Source organism: Chiloscyllium plagiosum, unplaced genomic scaffold, assembly GCF_037043375.1.
Source record: "Chiloscyllium plagiosum isolate Xiang-an unplaced genomic scaffold, Cpla_swu_hap1 HiC_scaffold_18, whole genome shotgun sequence".
NCBI lineage: Eukaryota > Metazoa > Chordata > Chondrichthyes > Orectolobiformes > Hemiscylliidae > Chiloscyllium > Chiloscyllium plagiosum.
The window spans coordinates 97,926,218-97,940,001 of record NW_028270156.1 but is presented as its reverse complement, the minus strand read 5'-3'; the positions used below and the strand labels follow the sequence as shown (position 1 = coordinate 97,940,001).

General features: G+C 48.0%; 2 non-coding genes across 2 annotated transcripts; both read left to right on the top strand.

Moving 5' to 3' along the window:
- Positions 1-213: 213 nt before the first annotated feature.
- trnal-cag (transfer RNA leucine (anticodon CAG)) lies at positions 214-295 on the top strand. The gene has a single exon. It is a non-coding gene; the product is annotated as a tRNA-Leu (tRNA).
- A 3,282-nt stretch (positions 296-3,577) lies between these two features.
- trnal-cag (transfer RNA leucine (anticodon CAG)) lies at positions 3,578-3,659 on the top strand. The gene has a single exon. It is a non-coding gene; the product is annotated as a tRNA-Leu (tRNA).
- Positions 3,660-13,784: the final 10,125 nt, after the last annotated feature.

Below are 13,784 nucleotides of genomic sequence, written 5' to 3'. Positions count from 1 at the left end.
AAGAGTCTGAGAAGATAGACTCAGCTGAACATTGATTTTTGTCTGGATTGATGGGCTATCAATATCTGCTGCGAAATTGACATTGTAGCCGGCCACATCCCAGCAGCTGTGCGAGTCCGAGAGGAATCATTGAACCCATTTCATATGACTTTGCATCTGTTGTTATGCAGGAGCACAATTAGAAACAGAAGAAAATGAGGCGGCGCGGCCGCTGGTAGTGTGGCCGAGCGGTCTAAGGCGCTGGATCCAGGTTCCAGTCTCGAAAGGGGCGTGGGTTCGAATCCCACCACTGCCATTTCTGCTGAACAACTACAACGCTGCAGCTTGTTAAAATGCTGTTTCGGTGCCCACTGTATATTGATGTCGAAAACAAAAGTAAAATGGGTTTGCTTCCCAGGGAACTAACTGTGGTGTGGGATACTGCCAAATATTTCAAAATGTCTCTACTCTCATGATCGTGTTCGCCTCCCGCTCGGAAAATCGCAATCAGTTCTGCCGTCCCAGGCAAGTTGAGCTTTTACTGGAACCGAATGGAGACTGTTATTTCATCGTTGTTGTGAAACGAAGTCCTACGGTGACTCTACTCGTTGTTATTTGGGTTTCTAGCTAATGGGAAAATCGTTCCAATGAATTTCGATGTCATACCTTGTTGAATTTCTCCCATTTCCTTCATTTCCGTCCTGGAAACATCGGAAGGGAAAGGTAATCTAATCGAGACTGTGTTTGGTGAAATTCACTTTTTACGGCCAATTCTTATTATGTTCTTTCTTCCTCTCTTTTCAGCATTGTCTGGAAAGTCGTGGTGCAGTAAGGCTGCAGTATGTTAGAAAGAGTCGTTTGGAAATGCCCTGTTGTTAGTTGTGAGATTACTTTATGACTCATGCCCTCGGATTGTATCACATTTAGCATTCATGCATCTCTGTGTCTGAAAATGCATGAGGTATGCCAGTTTTGTTTGTGTTCCGTGTTAAATGCTTTCTGTTTTGCGATTCGCTCAATACATTTCGATTTAACAGGGTTTCTGAGGTAACTTCCAGCAGCAAAAATCCTCAGCTGAGGATCTGGGAAAATTTCACAGAGTATGGTCAGTCGGAGCTAAAGTAAGGAAGTCGTTCGTTTCTGCAGTGTTTCACAATACTACTTTTCCCGTGAGCAGTCGAACAGACGAAATGATTGTGCCACAGACTGCGATGGCAAACTCCGCTAAAAAGTAATCCTTTAAAGCCGGTGGAAGCAACGTGACGTTATTGGGGTACACCGTGGAAAAAGATACTTCGGTGGACCTCGTCCATGCTCACCACATAGCCAAAATTAAACAAGTCCCGTTCCCCAGCATTTGGCCCCAATCCCGCTAAACGCATCCTATCCAGAAACTCACCCGATTACCTTTGCAATTTTCTGAGTGTAATAGCCTCCTCCACTTCCTCTGGTAGATCATTCCAAACACGCACAAACTTCTTTATGGGAAATGTGCCTCAGGTCCTTTGTCACTTTCAGCCCACTCACATTAAAGCTATGCTGTCGAGTTTTCAACTCACACCAACTTGGATAAAACACGTAAATACTCAGTTTACCACCCTTCCATAAGGTCATGTCGCAGCTGTTACGCTGCAGGGAAAGTCGTCCCAGCCTATTCCACCTCGCCCTACGGTACAAACATCGACGACATCTTTGTCTATATTTTGTCATCAATTTAACGTGTCTTTTTTTTTACGTTTTCAAGAGGTCGATTACGCTGGAAAACAACGAGCTATTGGAAACAGAAAGGTGAAACGAAGAACGGATTCAACTTTCAGTGCTGGACGCCACTGCATCGCAGCACGGCCGGTTGCGGCTAGTTTCTGTAGTATGGTGGCCATCACGTTCACCTAACAAGCGAAAGGTCCCCAGTTCGAAACTGGGCAGAAACTGCTTTGTTCTTCAACTGCAGCCTTTTACATGGACAAGAGCTGAGCTTTCTGGCATGCTTTCCCATCTGCAAACCTGCCTTTGAATTTGCTTGATCAAATCTGCTCTGGGAGTGAAATGTAATGCAATTCCATTTAATTACAGTGCAAAGCGTTGTTAAGTTTTTCTCCAACCTGGTTCTGATCATATGCCATTCTGTTGGAGAGTGTAGTTACCGCCTTCTGATCCTTCCACGAAAAGCAGTACCGCATTTGCCTTCCTTGCGCAGGCGGCTCGGTTCAAAGACAGGAAAGAAGCAGATGCTCTGGTGTCACAGCGCACCACGAATTCCTGAACTTGTCTGCCTGTCAAATGTACCCCAAGGTCGTCTCAGAAAGACCTCATTTGGAAGCTGTCAATCGTTATTCAATGTGCGAGAATTGGCACCAGATATCCTGAATCATGTTTTGGAGCAATTCGCACGTTAGTGGCTCATTCAATCAGCAACAGCAATGAAAGAAATTGCACTCTCAGAGGAACCTTTCGACTTGCGCATTCATAGCGTCGCTAGTATTAAGATCCGCCCCGAGATCTAAGTCATGTTGGAACTGAAACGGAGGAATCGACAGAGAGGCTACAGAATGACATCGCATCCATTTGGTTTTCTTTAAATCACTGACCAGCAGGAAAATGTAAACGGGGAGGGCGAGTGGAGAAGTGAGGCAGTTGCAGCTCTGGTGAAATTCCTTCTTTGTGATTCACTCAGCAACCAGAGACGTGAAGGTGACTCAGGCGTGAAAGCTCTTCACATCGAGAACAAAAAGCACTCAAGGGCAGTTAGCACCTCTTCTGGAGTGGGGGTGGGGTGAGGTAATTACCTTTTGACTTCTGTTACTATGTTCAGAAACTGGCTTTTAGATTGAGGTGAACAGAAACTGCATTTCTAAAAAGCACCACCGAATTTAGCAAAATTTCTTGAGTCGCTTCTCCTCGATTCCCACACAGGTTTCCAACTCAGTTGGTATCCATGTGGCTCATGTCCAGGAGTGAACATCTCAGCAGCATATTGCACGGTTAAGGTAAAAGGCAAGGAAAGTGGCATCTCGAACTGGCTCCGAGGTCAGAGCATTCTCACAATGTGATCTGTCGTTCTCGGATTGTAATGCTACCTCCGGTTTTAGGGTGGAGAACATTCTTTGGGGCTCTTATTCTGAAAAAAAAACAGACACAGTGACTGAAACTATGCTGCACGGTATGATGTGGATCACGGCCTGCTCAGGTTTGTGCATTTTCCCTGTAGTCCGGTGTGTTTCGTGTTCCGTGTAAACGTGAAAGTCGTCCTGTTTCGAGCAATGGGTGAAATCATTTAGCAAAGCAAGAATGGAAATTCCAGTAATGTCAAGCAGCTCATGGTTGTTTGACCAAATCATAAGCGAACCCATATTCTCACGCACTCACAGATACATTTGTAGCTGAAAAGAGTCTGAGAAGATAGACTCAGCTGAACATTGATTTTTGTCTGGATTGATGGGCTATCAATATCTGCTGCGAAATTGACATTGTAGCCGGCCACATCCCAGCAGCTGTGCGAGTCCGAGAGGAATCATTGAACCCATTTCATATGACTTTGCATCTGTTGTTATGCAGGAGCACAATTAGAAACAGAAGAAAATGAGGCGGCGCGGCCGCTGGTAGTGTGGCCGAGCGGTCTAAGGCGCTGGATCCAGGTTCCAGTCTCGAAAGGGGCGTGGGTTCGAATCCCACCACTGCCATTTCTGCTGAACAACTACAACGCTGCAGCTTGTTAAAATGCTGTTTCGGTGCCCACTGTATATTGATGTCGAAAACAAAAGTAAAATGGGTTTGCTTCCCAGGGAACTAACTGTGGTGTGGGATACTGCCAAATATTTCAAAATGTCTCTACTCTCATGATCGTGTTCGCCTCCCGCTCGGAAAATCGCAATCAGTTCTGCCGTCCCAGGCAAGTTGGGCTTTTACTGGAACCGAATGGAGACTGTTATTTCATCGTTGTTGTGAAACGAAGTCCTACGGTGACTCTACTCGTTGTTATTTGGGTTTCTAGCTAATGGGAAAATCGTTCCAATGAATTTCGATGTCATACCTTGTTGAATTTCTCCCATTTCCTTCATTTCCGTCCTGGAAACATCGGAAGGGAAAGGTAATCTAATCGAGACTGTGTTTGGTGAAATTCACTTTTTACGGCCAATTCTTATTATGTTCTTTCTTCCTCTCTTTTCAGCATTGTCTGGAAAGTCGTGGTGCAGTAAGGCTGCAGTATGTTAGAAAGAGTCGTTTGGAAATGCCCTGTTGTTAGTTGTGAGATTACTTTATGACTCATGCCCTCGGATTGTATCACATTTAGCATTCATGCATCTCTGTGTCTGAAAATGCATGAGGTATGCCAGTTTTGTTTGTGTTCCGTGTTAAATGCTTTCTGTTTTGCGATTCGCTCAATACATTTCGATTTAACAGGGTTTCTGAGGTAACTTCCAGCAGCAAAAATCCTCAGCTGAGGATCTGGGAAAATTTCACAGAGTATGGTCAGTCGGAGCTAAAGTAAGGAAGTCGTTCGTTTCTGCAGTGTTTCACAATACTACTTTTCCCGTGAGCAGTCGAACAGACGAAATGATTGTGCCACAGACTGCGATGGCAAACTCCGCTAAAAAGTGATCCTTTAAAGCCGGTGTGAGCAACACGACGTTATTGGGGAACACAGCGTGGCAACAGATACTTCGGTGTATCTCGTCCATGCTCACCACATAGCCAAAATTAAACAAGTCCCGTTCTCCAGCATTTGGCCCCAATCCCTCTAAACCCATCCTATCCAGAAACTCATCCGATTCTCTTTGCAATTTTCTGAGTGTAATAGCCTCCTCCACTTCCTCTGGAAGCTCATTCCAAACACGCACAACTTTCTGCGTGGGAAATGTGCCTCAGGTCCTTTGTCAATTTCAGTCCACTCACCTTAAACCTATGCTCTCGAGTTTTCAACTCACACCAACTTGGGTAAAGCACGTAAATACTCAGTTTACAACCCTTCCATAAGATCATGTCGCAGCCGTTACGCTGCAGGGAAAGTCGTCCCAGCCTATTCCACCTCGCCCCACGGTCCAAACATTGACGACATCCTTGTCTATATTTTGTCATCAATTTCACGAGTCTTTTTTTTACGTTTTCAAGATGTCAGTTAAGCTGGACAACAACGAGCTCAGAAAGACCTCATTTGGAAGCTGTCAATCGTTATTCAACGTGCGAGAATTGGCACCAGATATCCTGAATCATGTTTTGGAGCAGTTCGCACGTTAGTGTCTCATTCAATCAGCAACAGCAATGAAAGAAATTGCACTCTCAGAGGAACCTCTGCACCTGTGCTTTCATAGCGTCGCTTGTATTAAGATCCGCCCCGAGATCGAAGTCATGTTGGAACTGAAACGGAGGAATCGACAGCGAGGCTACAGAATGATATCGCATCCATTTGGTTTTCTTTAAATCACTGACGAGGAGGAAAATGTAAACGGGGAGGGCGAGTGGAGAAGTGAGGCAGTTGCAGCTCTGGTGAAATTCCTTCTTTGTGATTCACTCAGCAACCAGAGACGTGAAGGTGACTCAGGCGTGAGAGCTCTTCACATCGAGAACAAAAAGCACTCAAGTGCAGTTAGCACCTCTTTGACATCTTCATGTGTTGGGTTAGGTAATCACCTTTTTACTTCTGTTAATATACTCGGAAACAGCCTTTTAGATTTAGGTGAACAGAAACTCCATTTCTAATAAGCACCATGGAATTTAGTAAACTTTCTGACTCACTTTCCATTCATTCCCACACTGGTTTCCACCTAAGTTGGTCGCCGTCTGGCTTATGTCCAGGTGGAGACATCTCTGCAGCAAGTTGCACGGTTAAGATAAAAGGCAAGGCAAGCGACAACTCGAACTGGCACCGAGGTTTGAGCATCATCACAATGTCGTCTGTCCTTCTCGGATTGTACTGCTACCTCCACTTTTCAATTCGATAACATTCCTTGGGACGTTTAATCTGCAAAACAGACGTCGTAACCATAAGTTTGCTGCACTGTCTGATGCAGAACACAGCCTGCTCAGCCCTGTGAATCGAAATTGCAGTAATGTCACGCAGCTCTTGAATCAGAATCGAATTTCCATTCTCTCATACAGACATTACATTTGTGGCTCAAACAAGTCTCAGAAGATAGGATCAGCTTCCCATTGGTTTTTATGTGGATGTAGGGTTATCATTACCTGCTGCAAAATTGCTATTGTCGCTGGGCAGATCCCAGCATCAGTGCGATCAGAGCAGGGATCGTGGAACTCTTTCCCTGTGACTTTGATTCTGTTGTTTTGCAGGCACGCCATTGAAAGTGTAAGAAAATGTGCGACTGGGTGGCTGGTCTTCTGGCCGCGTGGTCGAAGGCGCTGTGTTGTATATAAATCTCTAATTAGGGTTGTGTTCGACTCCCACCCTTTGTGTGCGTTGCCGGTTATACTGCAGCGTGTTGATGTTCAGTGTTTAAATTCCAACACGGCCAGCTGACTTTGCTTATTGGAAATGTATCTCTGATTTGGGAGAATGCACCCTCTCCAATGTGCCAGTGTCAATGCTGTAGTGATCACATTCGCCTCCCACACGAGAAGCCCGGACCTCAAGCGGTTTCACTGCTGCATCATGTTCCGGCCAAGTTGTATTGTTCACTGTTTCCACTGAAACCGAACGGAGATTGGGATTTCATCGCTGGTGTGAAACTTAATCCTGCAGTGACTTTACTTCTCATTATTTGGTGTTCTAGTGAATGGAAAAATCATTCCAGTTAGTTGCAATGTCATATGGTCTTAAATTTTTCTCATTTCCTTCACATCTGTCCTGGAGACGTGGGCTGCAGGCACTGCCACATTGTTGATTGGATGAGCAAACTAATCTTATCGAGACTGTGTTTGGAAATCTTCACTTTTCATGGCTCATTCATGTTTGGTTCTTTATTTTCCCTCATTTCAGAGTTTTTCGGGAGGTGGCGGTACACTAAATTTCCAATATATGTTGGAAGCACAGTTTGAAATTATTCTGCTTAAGGATCTGAGAGCCGTTTATGGCTCATTACCCTCGCACTGTCCCCAGAACAGCATTCATGCTTCGAAATCTCTGGAAATGCATTTGAAACAAACTCACACTTAGCAGCTTTTGTCCCCTCGCCCACTAAACCCTTCCTATCCAGAAACCCATCCGGTTGCCTTTGAAATCTTCTGAGTGTACTAGCCTCCTCCACTTCCTCTGGTAGCTGATTCCATACACGCACAATCTTCTACGTAGGAAAGGTGCCTCAAGTCCCTTTTATATTTTACCCGTCCCACCTCAAAACTATGCTCTCCAGTTTTCAACTCGCCCCATATTGCGGAAAACAAAAACTTAAATATTCTGTTGACAAACTTTCCTTAAGGTCATGCCCGACGATGAAGGGAAAGTTGTCCCAGCATGTTCAGACTCGTCCTGCATTCCAAAATGTGCACCCTTGACAGCATCCTTGCCTATATTTTGTGAGCAATTTCACGTGAATTTCTTAACTTTTTAATGATGCCAATTACGCTGGAGAATGACCAGCTCCTGGAAACAGAAAGGTGAGACGTTGAACGGCTATACATTTTAGTGCTGGCCGACGCTGTACACCAGCTGCTCGCGGAGATGCTTCCTGTAGTGCAGTGGCTGTTGGAGTCACCTCACTTCAAAACTCCCCACTTCAAAATCCGGCACGAAAAAGCTCATTCCCGATGGCAGCCTTTAAGACTGACGCGAGCAGAGCTTTCTAACTTGCTGTTCACATCAGCAAACCTGGCTTTGAATTTACTCGCTCATACATGCTCGACTGGTGAAAAGGAATGCGATCACGTTTCATTACTGTGTGAAACATTGTTACGGTTTTCTCCAACCTGGTTCTGAATATGCACAGATGTGTACAGCACTGATTCTGTTTCAGAGTGGAGTGACTGTGCTCTGATCCTTCCACTAAATGCAATACCACATTTGCTTTTCTTGGGCAGGAGGTCCGGTTCAAAGCCAAGGAGCAAAGGTTCCCAGCAAAAATCCTCAACTGAGGTCCTGGGCATGTTTCATGGGGAATGGTCAGTGGGGGTAACATTATGGAAGTCCTCGGTTCTGCAGTGTTTCTAAACCCTAAATTCAAGTGCGATTGGATTTTAGTATTCTGAGGCATAATATAAATAGATTGGTAAAATAGGAATTGTTTACAAATAGCAACCAACTCAGGTTTGTTTCACAGCCAAACGTTACATCTTTCCAATTTTCCAGTACACGCTGAGACTGCTAGCTGGCCATCACAGGTATTTGTCAGCTCTCAGTTCTGAACAGCATTCACTCTCATTTAAAGGTGGAGGGCACGCCTTCAACTTCATAGCACTGTTCTCATCACAAAATCCTGCAGCTTCTAATCTTGGGGACAGGGGTTGGATTGCAGCTGTTACCACATTAAATTTAAAGATTTTCACACAAGAAGCGCCGTTCATGAGGAGGGAGTTTCTGTAAGCTGTGTCCCAGGGCTGTGCAGGGAGCTGCAGCGGTCACTTTCTGTTGACAGCGGGGTTCTGGAGAGAAAATTGTGTTTGTCCCTATCTTACAGGATCATCAATGGTTTGGGCTGTAATTCAACCTTGCCATGGATTTTCCGGTTTAAATAGAGGTAGGGTGGTATTCCCATAGTCTGATCTGGAACAACCAAAGCTCCATTCCTGGATGGTCTCAAACTACCAACCTTTATCTTGCAGCCCGCTGCTGACCATTTGAGCCACACAGCCTGTCACCAACTAGGCGTGCCGATTTCCTTAAAGCAGGAATGTTAGCGGGGATCTGAAGGGCGGTGGAACAACTGGAGCTCTCACTGTTTTCAGAGTCTGCCACCAATTTTCCTGCTTTCATCACCAAGAGTGTCAGAGAGCTTGAGGGGTCTGCAAACACCCAGAGGGAAAGGAACCATCACAAATTGGAAGTTACCAGGCCCTTCAATGTGACTGCCTGAGCGACATCACAATGACTCTGGTTTTGGGATAATTCACGCCCACGGCTTGACAGAGTTGGAAATTAAATACAGAACTTCAGGCTGTTCAGTCCAAATACACACCTTTAAGATACAGTGGTTAATGAATCCCTTCCATATAACCACTTCATCAAATCCTCCCGGTCAATCTATCCAAAATCTTAATTTTTGTATCTCATCGTCCATTTCGCCAGTTAATGTGAACATCTTGTTTTCATCTTCCTGATCAACATCACCTATAAGCCAATAAGCTCTGTCGCATCTCGCTTCAACTGCAATTGCTCCATCGCATCATGAATCACTCCTGAAACTTTCTGGTAAATGAATGAGCCTATCCCCTCTCAGGACCCTGCCATCCTGCACAATCTCCGTATGCTGATAACCCTCGGCCAGGGGGAGGGATAATGCGAGTTTCTGAAATAAAAGAGAGGTTGCAGGAGGAACCCAATAGGACTGGCACATTTTGGGAGAGAGAAATAATGTTCATGTTTAGAGACAATTTCTTACTTTATTTTGATTATTCTTTTCTCTCTGCCCTAATAAAGATGGATTTTGAAGCTTCTTTCTCTGCGGATTGTAAGGAAGGACATACACACAAAAACATCAACAAAGGGAATTATTTGTCTGTCTGATTTCTCACCTGAACTGACACTGCCTTTATTAAACTTCTTTGAATATTTGAAGAAGATTCACAGACAGGAAACTTAAAAGAAATATTTAATCAAAATCTGACATGATCAATCAATTCATCAGAAACTGAAAACAACTGGCGTTTGAGTGTTGCATCCTCAGTCATTACCAATCACTGCATATAATTTCTCCATCATATCCTCCCTGATGAGCTGTACCAAAGTCTTAGGTGATTGTTGATGTGTCCCATACCTGGGGGGAGGTGTCTTCCAGGTAGAGGAAGCTGGGAGCTGACAAGATGAACTGGGTTAGGGAGGAGATGGGGTTTGAATGACAGTCTCTGGGAGTTTTTGAACCCACCTCAGTCAGCCATTACCCTCACGCCATTCGGGCTGACTGGGGGACTATTGACCTGTTACTGTCTCTGTCTGCCTGTAAGGGCTGGGGGTCACTTGTTCCCTTTTTGCCTTTTCTATCTCTCTCTCTCTTTCTCTTCTCTCTCCTCTCTCGTTTTTTCTCTCACACTCTCATTCTTCTGCTCTTTATTCTCCACCTCTTCTTCACTTCTCTTCTCCTCCTCCCCTCTTCTTCCTCTCTCTCCTCCCCTCTCTCTTCTCTCTCACACCTCACTTCTCTCTCCCCTCTCTCTTCCCTCACTCTTCCCTCCCCCTCTCTCCTCTGTCTCCCCCCACTCTCTCTTCATCTCTCTCTCTCGTTAGGATCGCACGGTGGCTCAGTGGTTACCACAGCTGCCTCACAGTGCCAGGGACCCTGTTCAAATCCTGCCCCAGGCGACTGTCTATGTGGAGTGTGCACATTCTCCCCAGTGTCTGCGTGGGTTTCCTCACCCGGTCCAATAGTGTGCAGGTCAGGGTGAACTCGTCATGGGGAAGTCGCCCATTAGGGTTAGGTGATTCGGAGATGCCGGTGTTGGACTGGGGTGTACAAAGTTAAAAATCACACAACACCAGGTTACAGTCCAACAGGTTTAATTGGAAGCACACTTGCTTTCAGAGCGACGCTTCTTCATCAGGTGATTGTGTTAGGTGAACTGTTCAGACGGAGAAAGGTCTGGGTGGGTTACCCTCCTACCCATCTGCCCACCCCTCTCTTTCCCCCAGTCTCCTACTCCCCTCTCCTCTGCCACCCTGCCGTCACCCTTCTTACCGATTCTCTCATCACTTTCCTCCCCCACTTTCACCGTCCTATCCATCTGCCCTTCTGTCTTTCACCCAATCTCCTCCTCCTCCCCCACCTCCAACTGCTCTGTCCTTCCGAATTCTCCTCGCCACCTTCTTCTGCTCTCACACCTCCTGCTGTCTACTCCCTCTCTCCACGCCACCACCTACTCCCCCTCATCACTTCTACCCCCATTAACATCCCCCCGCTCTCCTCCTCCTCACCCCCATACCTCACCCGCTCTCCTCCTCCCCATCTCTGACACCTCATTTGCCCCTGATGCTCTCTGCCTCATCCTCCCCCTCTCTCCCTGCCCCTCACTCTTCCACCTCTCTCTCTCTTCTCTCCCTCTCTCTCTTCCACCCCTCTTTTCCACCCCTTCTCTCCTCCCCCTCTCTCTCGTCCCCCTCTCCATCCTCCCCCTCTCCTCCCCTCTCTCTCCTCCCCTCTCTCTCCTCCCCTCTCTCTCCTCGCCCCTCACTCTCCTATGCCTCTCTCTCTTCCCCCTCTCCGTCCTCCCCGTAACCTCCCCTCTCTCGCTCCTCCCCCTCTCCGTCCTCCCCCTCTCCTCCCACTCACTCTCCTCCCCCTCTCTCTCCTCCCCTCTCTCCCCAATCTCTCTGCCCCATCTCTCTCATCCCCCTCTCTCCTCCCCCACACTCTCCACTCTCCCCTCTCTCCGCTCCCCCTCCCCTCTCTCTTCTCCCCTCCTCCTCTCCTCTTCTCCCTCCCCCTCCTCCTTCTCTCCTCTTCCCTCTCTCCTCTCCCCTCTCCTCTTACTACTCACTACTGTCTCCTCTCACTCCTCACCACTGTCTCCTCTCCCCTCTCTCCCTCCCCTCTCTCGTCTCTCCTTGCCCCTCTCTCCTCTCCCCTTCTCTTCTCCCCACTCATCTCATCCCCTCTCCCCTCTCCTCCTCCCTCTCTCCTCTCCCCTCTTCTCTCTTCCCTCTCTTCTCTCCCCCCTCCTCTCACTCCTCATTAATCTTTTCTCTCACTCTTCATCACGGTCTCCTCTCCCCTCCCTGCTCCCTCCTCTCTCCTCTCCTCTCTTCTCTCCTCTTCCGTCTCCCTTCTTCTATCTTTCCTATCTCCTTTCTCCGCTCCCCTCTTCCCCTCATTTCTCCCCTCTCCCCTGTCTTCTCTCCCCTCTCACCTTTCCCCTCTGCTCTCCTTTCTCCCCTCTCCCGCTCACCTCTCCACTCTGTCCTCTCCCCTCTCCCCCTCCTCTCACTCCTCACTACTCACTCCTCTCACTCCTCATCACTGTTTCCTCTCCCCTCTCTCCTCTACCCTCTCTTCTCTTCCCTCTCTCCTCTCTTCCCTCTCTCCTCTTTCCTCTCTCCTCTCCCCTCACCTCTCCCCTCTCCTTTCTCCCCTCTCCCGCTCACCTCTCCACTCTCCCCTCTCTCCTCATCTCCTCTCCCCTCTCCTCCTCCCTCTCTCCTCTCCCTTCTTCCCTCTTCCCCCTCCTCTCACTACTCACTCCTCTCACTCCTCACCACTGTCTCCTCTCCCCTCTCATCACTCCCCTCTCCTCTTTCTCCCCTCTCCTGCTCACCGCTCCACTCTCCCCTCTCTCCTCATCCCCTCTATCCTCATCCACTCTCCTTAATCCTTCTCTTCTTCCACCCTCTCCTTTCTTCACCTTCCCTCCTCTGCTCTCCCTCTTCCGCGCCCTCTCCTCCCCCTCATCTCCACACTCACATCTTCCCCTCTCCCGTCCCCCTCTTCTTCACCCCTTCTCCCGAACTCCTTCCCCACCCCCCTGTTCTCCCCTCGTATCCACTCCTCCAACCTGTCCTCCCCTCTACTCTCCCATCTCTCCTGTCCCCTCCTCCCCGGCTCTCCTCCCTGTCTCTGCACCCCTTCCCTCCTCACTTTCCCCTCCTTCCCCCACTTCCGCCTCTCCTCCCCACTCTCTCCTCCCCCTCACCTCCCACCGTCCTCCCCTCCTCCTCATCTTCACATCTCTCCTCCCCAATCCTCCACACATCCTCCATCCATCATGTCCCTCTCTCCTCCACCTCCCACCCCTTCTCCACACCCTCTCTCCTACTCCACCCCAAACTCCCCTACGTCCTCGCTTCTTCCCCTTTCTCCTCCCCTTTCTCCTTCCCCTCTCTCCTAACCCCTCTACTTCCCTCTTCACCCCATCACTTGTCCCCCCACTTCATTCGCTCTCTCCTCCCCTCCTCCACCTTCCACTTGCTCCGCACCTCTACTGTCCTTCATTCCTCTCCTTCTCTCCTACAACACCCCTCCCCTACACCCTACACCCCTCTACTCCCCTTCATGCCATCCACACCTCGCTTCTCAACCCCGCCCTCCTGTTCCCTCTCCTGCCCAACTCCTCCTACTCTCTCCTCCCATCCCTCCTCCTATTCTCACCCACCGTTCCCAGCTCCCTCCTACCCCCATCACCTACAGCCCTCTCTCCACCCCTTCTTTCCTCTGCCCTGCCTCTTTCCCTAATCCCCTTATCCCCGCACCTCCCCCTCCTCCACCCTCTCTTCCCACCCTCTCTCCTCCCCTCTCCCTCCCCCTCCCCTCCCCACTCTCCCCCCCCCCCCCCCATTTCTCACATTGAAAGATGAGGCAAACAATGTGGTCAAAAACTGCATGAAACTGGAAGATTGGGAAAGCGTTAAAGATCAGAAGAAAGCCACAAAAAGAGCGATGAAGAACCATAGGAAAGAACAGGAGAGAAAAGATGCATCACTGAATTTAAAGATAGATAGCAGAAGTTTCTATGAAAACTTTAAATGAAAAAGACTGGCTAAGGTAAATGTTGGTCCTTCAGAGGATGAGCCATTTAGTTATGGGATGTGATAAAATGGCTGAGGCTCTGAACAGGTATTTTGTATCGGCCTTCATAGTGGGGTGCACGAATAACATGCCAGTGATTGACAAAGAGATGGAGTCGGTGAGGACCTGGATACAAACATTATTCCAGAACGCTAGTGTTGGGAAAGCTCATGGAGCTAAGGATAGACAAGTCTCCTGGTCCTGGTGTAA